This window comes from Rhinatrema bivittatum, chromosome 1, assembly GCF_901001135.1.
Source record: "Rhinatrema bivittatum chromosome 1, aRhiBiv1.1, whole genome shotgun sequence".
In the NCBI taxonomy this organism is placed as follows: Eukaryota; Metazoa; Chordata; class Amphibia; order Gymnophiona; family Rhinatrematidae; genus Rhinatrema; species Rhinatrema bivittatum.
Window position 1 is genome coordinate 170,218,703 of NC_042615.1, and position 14,238 is coordinate 170,232,940.

Below are 14,238 nucleotides of genomic sequence, written 5' to 3' on the forward strand. Positions count from 1 at the left end.
TGCAAGCGATGTTATTTCCTAAAAAGTTAAGCTACAACTCTTAACTCTTGAGTTGTAGCTTACTAGGGATGTGAATCGTTTTTTGACGATTTAAAAAAATCGTCAGATATTTTTTAAATCGTCAAAAATCGTTAAGAGTCGCGATACAATAGAAATTCCCTCGATTTATCATGAAAAATCGTAAATCAGGGGAGGGGGGAGGGCGGGAAAACCGGCACACCAAAACTAATCCCTTATCTTCCCCCACCCTCCTGAAAACCCCCAAAACTTTTTACGAGTACCTGGTGGTCCAGTGGGGGCACGGGGACCGATCTCCCGCTCTCGGGCCATCGGTGCCATTTTGGTTGCCACTCAAAAATGGCGCCAATGGCCCGATAAAAAAAAAAAAAACCCCGACCCTTTAAAAATGACCCCTTAGCTTCCCCCACCCTCCTGAGGCCCCCAAAACATTTTAAAATTAACTGTTGGTCTAGTGGTAGTCCCGGGAGCGATCTCCCATTCTCTGGCCGTCGGCTGCCACTCATAAAGATGGCGCCGATGGCCCTTTGCCCTTACCATGTGATAGGGTATCCGTGCCATTGGCCGGCCTCTGTCACATGGTAGGAGCATGCGTTGAGGTCTTCCGGCAGATCTCGAGCCACAATCTCACCCATTATGCGTCCGGAGAGACGGAAGATGGCCTTAAGATTACCATCTTGCTAACCTACTTCCTGGGCTAAAGTCTGAAACTCCATTGCATAATCTGACAAGAAGCGAGCCCCCTGACGAAGTTGCAGCAGATCAGACGTAACCGTAGCCACTCGGGTGGGCTCATCAAAGGCCTGGTGAAAGTTTGTGATGAACTGTTGTAAATCCGTTAGCGAAGAATCATGGTTTTTCCAAAGGGAGAAGCCCATATCAAGGCTTTCCCATCGAGCATTGACAGAATATATGCCACTTTCACCGCATCCGAGGGAAATTGCCGAGGCAACAAGGAGAACCATACAAAACATTGGTTCAAGAAGCCGCAGCAGGTTCTTAAATCACCAGTGTAGTGGGAGGGTGCTGGCAGCTGGGTCACCAACGAGTCTTGGCCTGTAACATCATCTCCCAATATTTAATAGGAAGAAGGCATATAAAAAATACCGCTGAAATTCTATACATAGCTCATGCCTATGTTAATGCTTCCTTAAACTCCTGGTAAAAATGTACTCGCCACTCTCTTTATATTTTCTCTAAAGTTTATCTTGAAATGTCCTTATTATAATGATGGTTTTTGGAGAATATGAGTTGACGGATTAAGTATGCAGTTCAGATGAAATGATATAAATTTATGTTATATAGAAAATAGGGATGTAAATCATTTTTTGACGATTTAAAAAAATTGTCCAATATTTTTTAAATCATCAAAAATTGGTACAGTGCGCGATACAATAGAAATTTTCACGATTTATTGTGAAAAATCGTTACTCCCGTTAGTGTCCACTAACGGGAGTTATTTGAGGGGAGAGCGGAAAAACCGGCACACCAAAACAACCCCTAAACCCACCCCGACCTTATAAAACTAATCCCTTACCTTCCCCCACCCCCACCCCCCGAACCCCCCAAAACCTTTTACGAGTACCTGGTGGTCCAGTGGGGGCGCGGGGACCGATCTCCCACTTTCGGGCCATCGGCGCCATTTTGGCTGCCACTCAAAAATGGCACTGATGGCCCGATTAAAAAAAACCCACCCGACCCTTTAAAGATGACTCCATAGCTTCTCCCACCCTCCCGATCCCCCCAAAACATTTTTAAATTACCTGGTGCTCTAGGGGTGGACCCGGAAGCAATCTCCCGTTCTCGGGCTGTCGGCTGCCAATCATAAAGAAGGCGCCGTTGGCCCTTTGCCCTTACCATGTGACAGGGTATCCGTGCCATTGGCCAGCCCCTGTCACATGGTAGGAGCACTGGCTGGCCGGCGCCATCTTTAAAGATGGCCACCACCATCGTAAAGATGGCGCCGGCCATGCAGTGCTCCTACCATGAGACAGGGGCCGGCCAATGACATGGATACCCTGTCACATGGTAAGGGCAAAGGGCCATCGGCGCCATCTTTATGAGTGGCAGCCGACGGCCCGAGAACGGGAGATCGCTCCCAGGACCACCACTAGAGCACCAGGTAATTTAAAAATGTTTTGGGGGGATCGGGAGGGTGGGAGAAGTTAAAGGGTCATCTTTAAAGGGTCGGGTGGGTTCTTTTTTAATCGGGCCATCTGCGCCATTTTTGAGTGGCAGTCAAAATGGCGCTGATGGCCCGAGAGCGGGAGATCGGTCCCCGTGCCCCCACTGGACCACCAGGTACTCGTAAAAAGTTTTGGGTGGGTTTGGGGGTAGGGGGAGGTAAGGGGTAAATCTTAAAGGGTCGGGCCTCACTAAAAAAAAATTAACGATGTGAATCAGAACAGATTCCGATTCACATCTCCAGCGATCAGATTTTTTTCTCCCTCTAGCCGAACCCGATCATTAAGATGATCGGGCACATGATTCACATCTCTAATAGAAAATTAATATAGAAAATTAATGTATAGAATAATCCATTGAGGAAAAAGGATATTGTTAACATTTCGATTAATAATGATAAAGAATTTTAAAAAATAATAATTTATTTATTTATTTATTTAAAGTTTTTTTCTATACCGACTTTCCAATAACAGAATTATTGATCAATTCGGTTTACATTTTGAACAATAACAGTGACAAGCAAATGTCTTACAGAGAACAGGAAGAATAACTTGGAAATGAATATATGGGGTTAAACAAAGAAATACAATATACATAGCCTAATATAGGCAGAGGCAGATAACTTCTGTGTGGGGTTGATTATAGCTTTTAAGACTGTCAGGAGGTTGGGAATTGCATTTTGTACTTTTGGGCTGCCAAGGAGTTAAAGTTGAAGAATTCTTTGGGGAATTCTTTGTGATGATCTATGGAGTTCTTTGTGTTGTTCTAATACCCTCAAATGCAGCCCTCTGCCCACCCACCCTCACCGCCTATTGAGGCAGGCCCAAGTTGAAATGTTAAAATGAAAAAATTTGTAAATGCATAGCGATGTTCTACCCTCTTTCCTACCGATCCCCTTTTTTGAACCTCCCACCATAACCAAAGACCTACACGAATATCAAATAATCCCATGTGTCCCCCCAAACCCTCTCCCCATACCCCATTTCCAAAACTATTATACCCTAGTGGTCTAAGATGGCTCCCTCCCCCATCCCCCTTATCTCATTTATTTATTTATTTATTTATTTATTTATTTATTTATACATTTTTCTTAGCAGTTGTGTAACAGAAAAATCAATGTGAACGTTATACATTTTCTTAGCAGTTATGCAACAATAAAAAACAATTTGAATAATATCAGAAATAAGCATATCAAGTCCAGAGATCATTATTAGGTTGGAAGAGGAGGGTATGCAGTTCAGGGTGAAGAGAATGTATTAAGAGGTTTATAACTGAGAGTTCAGTTGAGAGTTGGAATGATCAGACATCTGAGGGTCAGTGTAGAATTTGCGGAACATTAGTGTTTTTAGGTCCATTTGAATATTTTTAGGTCATGTTGGGTTCTCAGGAATTTAGGTAAGGTGTTCCAAAGTTTAGGTGAAGCAATTGAAAAGGCTCTTTCTCTTGTGTTTGCCAGATGTGCATCTTTGATAGGGGGAATGTTTAGGTAACCTGAGTTATTAGAGCATAGGTTTCTTGGAGGATTTTGAGGGAATATATTTAGGGTGTTAAGACCTTGATGATCATTGTTTAGAATTTTGTGGATTATGGTCATTGATTTGTAAGCAATACATGAGGTAATAGGGAGCCAGTGAAGTGAGGTCAATATTGGTGTTATGTGATCATTTCTTTTAGTTCCAGTTAGGACTCTGGCGGCTGAGTTCTGCAGTATTTGGAGTGGTTTGAGGGATAAAAAAGGGATTCCAATTAGTAAGGAGTTGCAATAGTCAAAGGTGGAGAAGATAAGAAGTTGAAGTACAGTTCTGAAATCATAGGGATTGAGAAATGGTTTAAGGTGTCTTAGGGTTAGGAGTCTGTGGTATCCTTCTTTAGTTTTATTTGCTATGTGGTTCTTGAAAGAAAGTTCTTTATCAATGATAACTCAGAGGTTCCTGGTGTGGGTGGTAGGGAGTATAGTTATCATTTGTTTGTCAAGTATTGTCAGGGGTGGCGGAGTTGGATTGGGTTTTTTATCCATGAGTATTATTTCAGTTTTGTCAAAGTTGATTTTGAGTTTCAGGGAATTTAGGAGATGTTTGATTGAGAAGTAGTTCTCATAAATTTTTGATTGATTGAGAAGTAGTTCAATTGATTCAATTGATTGAGAAGATGTTTGATTGAGAAGTAGTTCTCATACATTTTATTCTCTCTCTCACGCTACCTATTTTTTCCCTCTCTTCTCCTATATCCCTTACCCCTCTCCTCTTTCTGGCCTGCTCCCATTCCCCTGCCCCCTGTTCATTATAATTCCTCCTTCTTTGAGTTACCTGTAAACCGGCGTGATGTGCCATACGAACGTCGGTATATTAAAAGTTGTTAAATAAATAGACCCTGGTGATCTAGAGTGGCCCCAACCCCAACCCCCCAGACCCCTACTTAAAAGAAGACTCATTGGTGGTATAAGGTCAGTTCAGAGAACCCCCTAGCTCTGGCCAGTCGATACCTTATTCAAAATGGTGCCGACCAGCCTTTACTCCTATTATGTGATTGGGAAAAGGTCAGTTGACCCTATTTTGGAATATGGCGTCAACCAGCTCAAAATTAGGGAGCACTGTGGGCTGTCCTAAACAACCAAGTATTATTTTATGTAGGGGCATTTAGGGGTGGGTTTTGGGTGCCAACCTAGACCACCAGGGCCTAAAGTGTTTTGGAAGGATGGAACAGAGGGAGGGTATTTAGGGAAATCTGCCACCAGCAGGGTCCTTGGTTGGGGTGGGTAGATTTCAAAAAGTGGAGATATGAGGGAAGGGGACTGGAGAGTTGCCTAACAATGTGAAATATTTTTTTACTTTTACTTTTTGACTTGGTGCTGCTTCGATAGGTAGCAGGGGTGGGCTGGGTAGGATTCTGCACAGCCCCCAGGGGAACTGGTATTTCGAGAGGGTGTCATTATTTTTGTGCCACAGATCCCTTTATGAGACCACCTGAAGACATTGAGATGTACATTAGTATCCTAATATCCCCTTGAATAAATAGCTACAACCATTTGAAATGTGATAAAATGATGTGGCTGATTTTTTCTAACTCTGACATGAAGGAATCATAATAGTCATATAATGTCTTTGTTATGAACCCTACGGGAGGCTCCTTACCTTTTCCTGGAGGCCGCTCCAAAGCTGGGGTCTCACCTATGAACTATCCAGGATTTGCTCCAGGACCTGGGAGGCCTCTATGTTCTTAGGGCCTGCCTGAGGCCTGCTTGTGTTTGCATGGACTTCCTGGTTTGAGCCACGCCTTTCTCCCTAGGGGCCGGCCCGCAGCATTCCTCCATAGTTATAGGGCCAGCTCGGTGTGGGCCTTCCAAACTCCTCCCAGGGAGTTGCCTGTCTGCAGCCCTATAAAAGGGCTTCAACTTCCAGTCAGCCTTGCCTTGCATTGGAGTTACTTCACTCTGGAGGCTCCTGCCTACCAGAGCTCCGTCAGGTCTTTTTATCTTCTCCATGGAGTTCCTTGTCTCGTCTGTTCCTTGTCATGCCATGTCTTCATGCCTGAGGTCCTCGTCCAGGTGTCCTGGTGTCTCGTCTTGATCTTCTGTTTCCTGATGTTCCTGTTCCCTTGGTGGTTTGCTCCTGTGTTGTCAGCACTCTTGAGCCTTCTGGTCCTGTCGGTCCTGTTCCCTCAGACGACGTCTTTCCCGGTTTGAGAGGCCTGCAGGTGGACTGGTGTCCTGTGATCCTGAGCCGTCATGTCCTACCAGCATTTGTGGTGATTCGGGCGACATCTGGCTTCGTCATCGGAGTCCCACTTTGACTGGTTTCTTCCCTGCGCTCATCCCGTTTTCAGCATGGCTGTGACCAGCCTCCTTGGGCTGTGTAGGGCGCACAGTGGGACAGGGTAGTCTGTGACCAGCCCATTGGGTCCGCCCATGAAGGTGGGGTGTGTAGGGCGCCCTGAGAGACAGTGCCAATGTCTTCCTTCCCAGCTTCTTGTCTCGTCTGGACTTCGTCAAGTTCCTCGTCTCTGATGCCATTGCATCAGCCCTGGTGTCATGTCTTCATCTGCGATGCCATAGCATCGACCTTGGTGTCATGTCTTTGTGTCAAGGCCCGTCTGCCCTCGACCTCAGGCCAGACCTGCTGCTCCATGCCAATCCAAGCGGCAGGTCCGAAAGGGCTCGGAGTGGTTGGAGGACCATTCACTTTACAACATCATCATGTTGTTGGCGTTGTGAACTTGCCGGCCTGGTGGAGGGTAAGACCGTCAGCCATGCTGGAACATGCCATCAACCCTCGGTTCAGTCCTGGACCTGTCTGGGGTCGGGCTGAGGACCATGGGCACACTAAAATACCCCGTACATAACAGTCTTTTTTTGATTTTAATGAACAATCAATTCACAAATGCAGTTTAAAACATATGAAAGGAATTTAATGATCATAGTACAATGAAATTCCACATAATAAACATAATTAACTGCTATTAATCAAATTTACTTAGGTAATAGCCACTGCTATTAATTGCATCAGTAGCATGGGATCTTCTTGGTGTTGGGGTACTTGCCAGGTTCTTGTGGCCTGGTTTGGCCTCTGTTGGGCTGGGCTTGATGGATCCTTCGTCTGACCCACCATTGCAATTTCTTATGTTCTTATCATATAACACAAACGACTGTGAAAATTAAACTATTATATTTGCATTCACACACACACATACATACTCAAAACAACAAACTGTCTGTTGATGTGTCACAAACAATTCACATACTGTATGAATTACAATGTGCTCTGGGATATGCATATAGGGGCAGATTTTCAAAGCCCTACGTGTGTAAATCCAGGAGGATTTACTAGCATAGGGGGGTTACACATGCCTGGCCTATTTTCAAAAGGCCCAGCAGCGAGCGTAAAGACCCAGGATGCAAGTATGTCCCGGGACATGAAAAAAGGGGTGAGGGAATGGGCGGTGCATGGGCGGTCTGGGGGTGGGGTGGGGCGGGGCTGGAGCCTCCAAGCACAGCGGCCATTTGCCGCTGTGCCCGGGATTGCGGGCTGGCCATTGGCCGGCGTGCGCAAATTGCGCCTGCCCAAGGCAGGTGTAACTCGGTAAGATTAATTTTTTAGGGGGGATTTAGCTTAGGGCTGGGGGGGCGGGAGAGTTAGGGGAAGGAAAGGAGGGATGAGGGGTAGGAAAGTTCCCTCTGAGGCTGCTCTGATTTCGGAGCGGCCTGGGAGGGAACGGAGGAAGACAGTGCTGCTTGGCACGCGCAAAGTGCACAATTGTGTACCCGCTTGCACATGCCAACCCCTGATTTTATAACATGTGCGTGGCTGCGCGCGCATGTTATAAAATTGGGCGTACTTTTGTGCATGCCAGGTTGCGCGCACAAATGTACGCCCGCGCATATGTTTTAAAATCTGCCCTACAATTATTGGAGAACACGTTTCATTCTACTACATCAAACAATGTATCACTTATAAGCAAATGTAATATTGTATATAACTGAAGAGTAGCTAATATCCCAAGGCAACTAACAAATGTTGAGGTTGATGATTTGTGTCCAAGTCATCCATGACATTTTATTTACATTGTATTACCTATGCATTAGTTGCTTTGCATACTTTAGGCAATTGTATGCATGCAAATGCATACAATTATAATTATATAATTATAATAGGGGTGAATATTTATTTAAAAAACACACATCTTTAGATAAATGCCTGTTGTGGCTTAATAAATCTAGTCCTGACTCCTGAGTTGTTTATACCTGAGGCAATGGAGGGTAAAGTATGTAACTTAGACAAAGTCACACTGATTGGCAGTTGAATTTCCATTCTGGTTTCCTTCATTCAGAGCCTATTGCTCTAACCACTAGGTTCCATAAAGCATTCAATTCTGCATGAGGTCTACAAGTTCAGTGACAATCTGTTGTTTAGTAAGTTTAAAACATGGTTATTTGAATAAGCCTTTGAATAGATTTTACCCAGTTTATGGTTTTATTTGGAATTTGATGGCACTGTCATGTTGAATGTTGTATACTACTGATTTAATGTTAAATTTGTTATTGTACTTTGTAATTATTTATATTGATTTCTTATTTTTGTGAGGATTTTTTATCATGTTACCTATTTATCTATGTGTTCATATATTATTTTTAAGGTAGCTCTTTTCATTTTCCTATGATAGAAGGCTGAGATATAAATATGTAAACAATAAATAATTAAAATAAAACAGTAGGAACTAGTGTTGTATTATTTGGGGTCCAGGGGTGGTGGAGGGGAGACATGGATTGGGTAGTACTGCAAGAAAACAGTCTCCTGGGACATAATGACACTGGTACCTGCCTATGGAAGCACAGGGGCCATTTTATCAAGATTTATTTTTTAACTTAAAAGATTAAAATATCTGTTACTCAGCCCAGGATTGAGCAGGACACTTGATCAAAGGCTCATTTTAAAAATGTCATAGAGTTATAGCAATTATTACTACCATTATCAAGCTCATTAATATACTTTTCACATCATAGCTCCCATTAGAAATGTCTTCAATGGGAATGATAGTATATATAGTCACTGATGAGTTTAAAGTGGAGTTTTCAAAACAAAGCAGTGATGTGGGGTATAAAAATATAGACCTAACCAACATACACTTAGTTGAACAGTTTTTAATGTTGCTTTCAGAACTAGACTTTCTGGAATTTAATATATTTACATTTAATAACAGTATCTTGTATATCCCTATGGGAAAAGAAAAATGCAGCAGTTCTAGCCTAAGAAAATTTCCTTTGGTGTCATTCAAGATGGGAAGTTTTCATTAAAAATTGTTTAACATTTCTTAGTACAGAAAAATATACTCTGGGCATAATGAAAACTGATTAATAAAAGGGGAAACTAACTTTATTGGATTTCTAAGTGATAATATGCAGGAAAGATTCAGAAACTTTGATAAAAACCCTATGGAAAAGTCTGGGTAATTATTAACTGAATTTAAATTAGAAATTTTATAATGTTTGAGATCTGTAAGTGCTGAGAAAATGAGTATGCTTATTTGCCGAGAGCATGTAATGATTCTGATTGGAATAGCAGATATAGGATGTGAACTGGAGAAAAATTAAATTTCCTCAAACCAATCCAGAGCAAGTTTTTCTTACCAATCAACTCATAGTCCATTCAGCAAGTTCCTGACAATGTGTAACCATATAAGAGACAGACAATCCAGAATGTGAGGTCAGTCTGAGGGTTAAAGCAGCAAGAACTTTGCAGTTCTGAGCAACAAAATTGTTATGTGTGCAGAAGATGCAGGGTTGCTAGATTCTTGAAGTGTTGAAGTATAAAAAATAGTACCAAATAAATGTAACACCTTAGCATAAGAACTTTAAAATACTGTATCAAGAACAGAGGGCAATATATAGTCTGAAATTCAGTTAGGTAGTTTTATCTATTTATCTATTTATTGACAGGACTGTACAGCGAAAAATCAGCCCAGCACAGGAACAGACTTGCATTGCACTTGGGAAGAATCAGAAGATTTTTCAAGCAACAAGACAGATTTGTTTTATTTTAAACTCTACAGGGAATTCTAGTATGGCTTTAGGCAAGAATAACTCTGAAAGCCTACCAGAACAAATGGATCCAGGATCCACATTAACTCTTTGGAATCTTCACGGCAACAGCAGAATAGGGATGTGAATTTATTTGAAACAAATGGGTAACATATAATAAATGTGCCCATTCATTTGTAGTCCCCTGAAACCAAAGCTTTATGCCATTCAATTAAGTTTTCAATTCATTTCTATGGCCCTTTGAAGTCATCTAGGGATGATACCCCCCAAAAATGTTTGTTCCATTTTGTGGATCGTTCTGCAGGTGGGCTATTTTGAGTTCACTCCCAATTTTTTTTTTCATAATTCATTAAAAAAAAAAAAACCATCCACAACCCCCCCCCCAAAAAAAAAAACAACAAAAAACCTTTCCCTCGATTAACCAATTCAACCCTAACCAACCTAGCCCAACTTCCTGAGCCCCCGGGCTCACCAGACTGTCCCTGATAGTCTAGCTAGTGTCCAGAAGCATCCTCCTGCTCCTAGGCCAGTTACTGTCATTAGTCACAAAGGTTTTGGTTGCCCTTTTCCCCTACCATGTCACAAGGGCTGCCCAATTGCATCGGTAGCCTTTGTCACATGGTAGGGGCAAAGGGTGGCTGGCTCCATTTTGACTAATGTCAGCTGCCAGCCTGGGAGCAGGAAGATGCTCCCAGACCCTTGCTGGACCACCAGAGACAGTTTGGTGAGTCTTGGGGGGAGCTCAGAAAGGTTGGCTAGGGGGCCAGGGTTGAGATGATTAATCAAGGGTAAGGGTTTGGGGTGGACCTGGGTTTTTTTATATTATCATTATTAAAAATGATCTTTTTGAGCAAAAAAAAAAAAGACATAACCACATGAAATTTTATCTTTTTTCTTTCATTTTTTTGTCCCACAAAATGCAACATAATAGGAAATGTTGTTGGTGTTTCCTATTTTGTTACAAATGAATCCCTACCCCTAAAGTCTATGGCTGTGTACTGATGAGAAAAACAACAACTGATAACTATAGCAAACAGCATTTGCCTGTGTGAATTCACCATCTTGTCATAGCTGAGATAGAACAGATTACAGAGAGGACAAATCATAGAGCAGGATTTTTTAATTAGCCTATAGTGGCTATCTAGATCAAATGACATCGACAGTCTGCCACTGCAAAGTCTGGGAAGTCCAAAAACTATGTAAGAACATAAGAACATGCCATACTGGGTCAGACTAAGGGTCCATCAAGCCCAGCATCCTGTTGCCAACAGTGGCCAATCCAGGCCATAAGAACCTGGCAAGTACCCAAAAACTAAGTCTATTCCTCTCTAGTTGTTGGTGGATAAAGACATACTACTAGAATTCATCACAGTTTTAAAAAACCTTACAAATGTTCAGATCTGTCACTGATAAAGGGTTGTTTCTGCTCTTCTCTGTTCTGCAGTGGTCTCACACAATTACTGTAAAAGAAAGAGAGTCGGTGTACTGCTCCGGATTTTGATATTGCTCTTGATTGGGGGAGGGTCAGGGTGGGTGACAGTGTGGAGATTACAATGCACCATTGCTATATATATATTTTTTATCTCTGTCTGGTCACTCATGAAGAAAGCAGTGCATACTCAAAGACTGAAGAGAAAAGTCTTACCAGTCTTTTTGTCTGCTAGTAGAGGTGGGAAGAAGAAAAAACTTTTGTTTCATTTTTGTTTTAATTTCAGAATGTTTGTTTCCCCACCAAGGAATAAGATGAGGATGTAGTTCAGGCCCCAGGAAATAACCTGTATGCAAAGCCTTTGATTCTAATTGTTTTTACAGTATCTTTGATCTTAGCATTTATTATTTCCTATCATTTTCTTTATATGGGTCTAAGACCTCTAACCCCAAGCATCAAGAGATTTCACATATGTATGCTAATTAACACATAAATACCAAATGCTGTGGTGGACATGTTCTCAGGGCTCAGGAATGTTATAGATACCAGAGAAACTGCAAAAAGTAATACCAAATGAGGACAAAGGGGAAATGGGTGTGATAAAGATAAGAATTGTATAAAGTTTTGGTTAGAAGAAAGGACCATTTGACTGGCATCGTTTTTCTGCTACTTTGCAGGCAGCTAACAGAGATCGGATCCCAGTACCTTCAGAATCCTTTGTACATTATTTGCTTTACATAAGGTTCTGAGGTTGTTCCTTTACTCCTCTCGATAATACAAATTCTTTAATTATAAGAAGACTGCCTAGTTGTTTATTTAAGAAGAAAACCAGATTAACATTCTGGTAGCAGAGGATGGTTGAGAGGAGAAAGGAAGCAAGTGGTGTTAACGGCCATTAAACTTTAGCTATTTTTATAATTATTTTTACAGCCAGTCTGTGAAAATAATTGAATTAACTAGTACAGGTTTTGAGTAAGATTAGTGGCATCAAGTGGTGTACTTGAGCCACAGGATTGTGCAGTAGTATCGAGTGATTAACTTGAACTTCTGGAATGTACCATAGTAGCGAGTGATTAACTTGAACTGTAGGGGCTGCATCATGTCAAGTAGGCTATTTGAATAGAGTAGGGTCATCAAAGGAAGATGTGAGAGATATTCTGGATAAGATTAAAGTCCTAGGCAACTTTCTTCAATGCTCGTGAGTATATTTGTTTTGATATTTACTTTGCTTGATATTTACCTTTACTTTATCTTGCTTCTAAATATTTTTTGCTGCTGTTTTTTTTCTAAGACCACCTTCTAATAAGAGTGGCATATAACTTATAGGTATAGAGGTACTTGTAAACATGAGGTCTGCTACTAATTTTAGTAAAGTGATAGATGAAAATCCTCTTTCGCATTAATAACAAGATTTCACAAGAAATGAGTGAAATGGCTCAGCACTGAAGGGATTGTTTCAAGCATTAGGGAAACAGAAAGGTAATTTTACAAATAAATTAGAATAATATTTGCACATGTTTGATCTCTGGAAAAGAAAAAAAAAATCTAGGTGAATGCCTAGCATTCCAATTGTAGTTGAGAGTCCACCCCCCTCCCTGGAAAGTCTCCAGAAGAGTTTTTACAGGTATTTTGGACTGAGAATGAGAGAAATTGATATTAAAGAGGAGAAACTAAACCACCATATTTGTTGCTGTATACTCTTGTATAATAATTTGCTGTCTTGTCATGTTGTGAGTCTCCTCCTGCCCCCATTTTTTGCTATCTTGTTGTTACAGAAAGTATAGTTTAAACTCCATTGCTGGTTATGAGGCCAGCACATAGCTAGCAGGGAATATTGCTTAGAAACTGATAACACACATGCTTGAGGGCTAGGGGTACCCCCCTGCTCTTTTCTTTCTCTATCCTTTCTCTTTTTTTGTTAGCAGTCACCTGGACATACAGAACCCTTCCTCCTCCTTCTTCACCCACAGATTTTCTTCCCTTTCTCTGGACTAGTCAAGGTCACCTTTGGCATCTACCCAGGGCAGATCATATGGCAATTATAAGGTTGAATACACAACAAAATTTCCTAGCTTGGTAATTATTTTCAGCCACTGGGAACAGAGAGAACCCATCTGAACATGCCAACTTACTCCTTGGATGCAGTGTGTGTGTGTGTGTGTGTGTGTGTGTGTGTTTGTGTCTGTGTCTGTGTGTATCTGTGATATAAGAGGGGTCCCACATATCTTCTTTCTGCCTACAGCAGCTACAAACCTAGCTCCAAGAGGTCTGACTGCCATCCATTTACATATTAATTAGGAAAGTCTTTTGTCAATAAATAAACTAATGATTGAAGTGTAAAGTTAAATATTTTGATGAGCTTTAGAGTTGCTTCTGTGGTAAAAAAAAAAAAAAAAAAGTTTGCTTTTACTGTATCCCCACCCTCAAGAATTCACTCCTCTTTGGGGAAAAAAAAACAACTCCCGAGCAAGGAACAGCTCCAGATCCAACAATCACAGTCCAGTCTCAATTTATACTTGTAGTATATATGCACAATTTTCTAAGGATTCAGAACTGGGTCATGGGGGAACACAGGAAGCTCTTCTATTGGGGGAATTGACAATTTGATTGCTGTAGATGCAATTACTAGAGTTAAAGTTTTAGAATTTGGAAAGGACACAGCAGTTAATGGGTTAGCAGCAGAGAGAGAAGGGAGATGCTGGGGGATGTAGGAAAGTGTTTTTGAAAGGAAGATGTAATATAAGTGGAAGAGAAATCTTTTAATGAATTGCTCTCTTAGTTTAAAAGTTATGAACAGATTGATGAGGAATTAATTGATGGGAAATTAAAAGATATTTGTAGAAAATTAACTGTTAAAGATATTTTTGAAAGAGATTGTTATAATAATGGATTTCTTTACTCTAAAAGAACTGAATGAGCTCCCCTTTTGGAAGAGTTTTGTTTATTTGAACAGAGGGTACTAGTAAGTTATTGGAGAGGGAGAGTAAATGTTTCAGATGGAGTGAGTTCTGATATGGTGATCCAAGAAAGAAAAAAAAATAAAGATAGGAGTTAAATTAAACAGTAGTAGAAATAT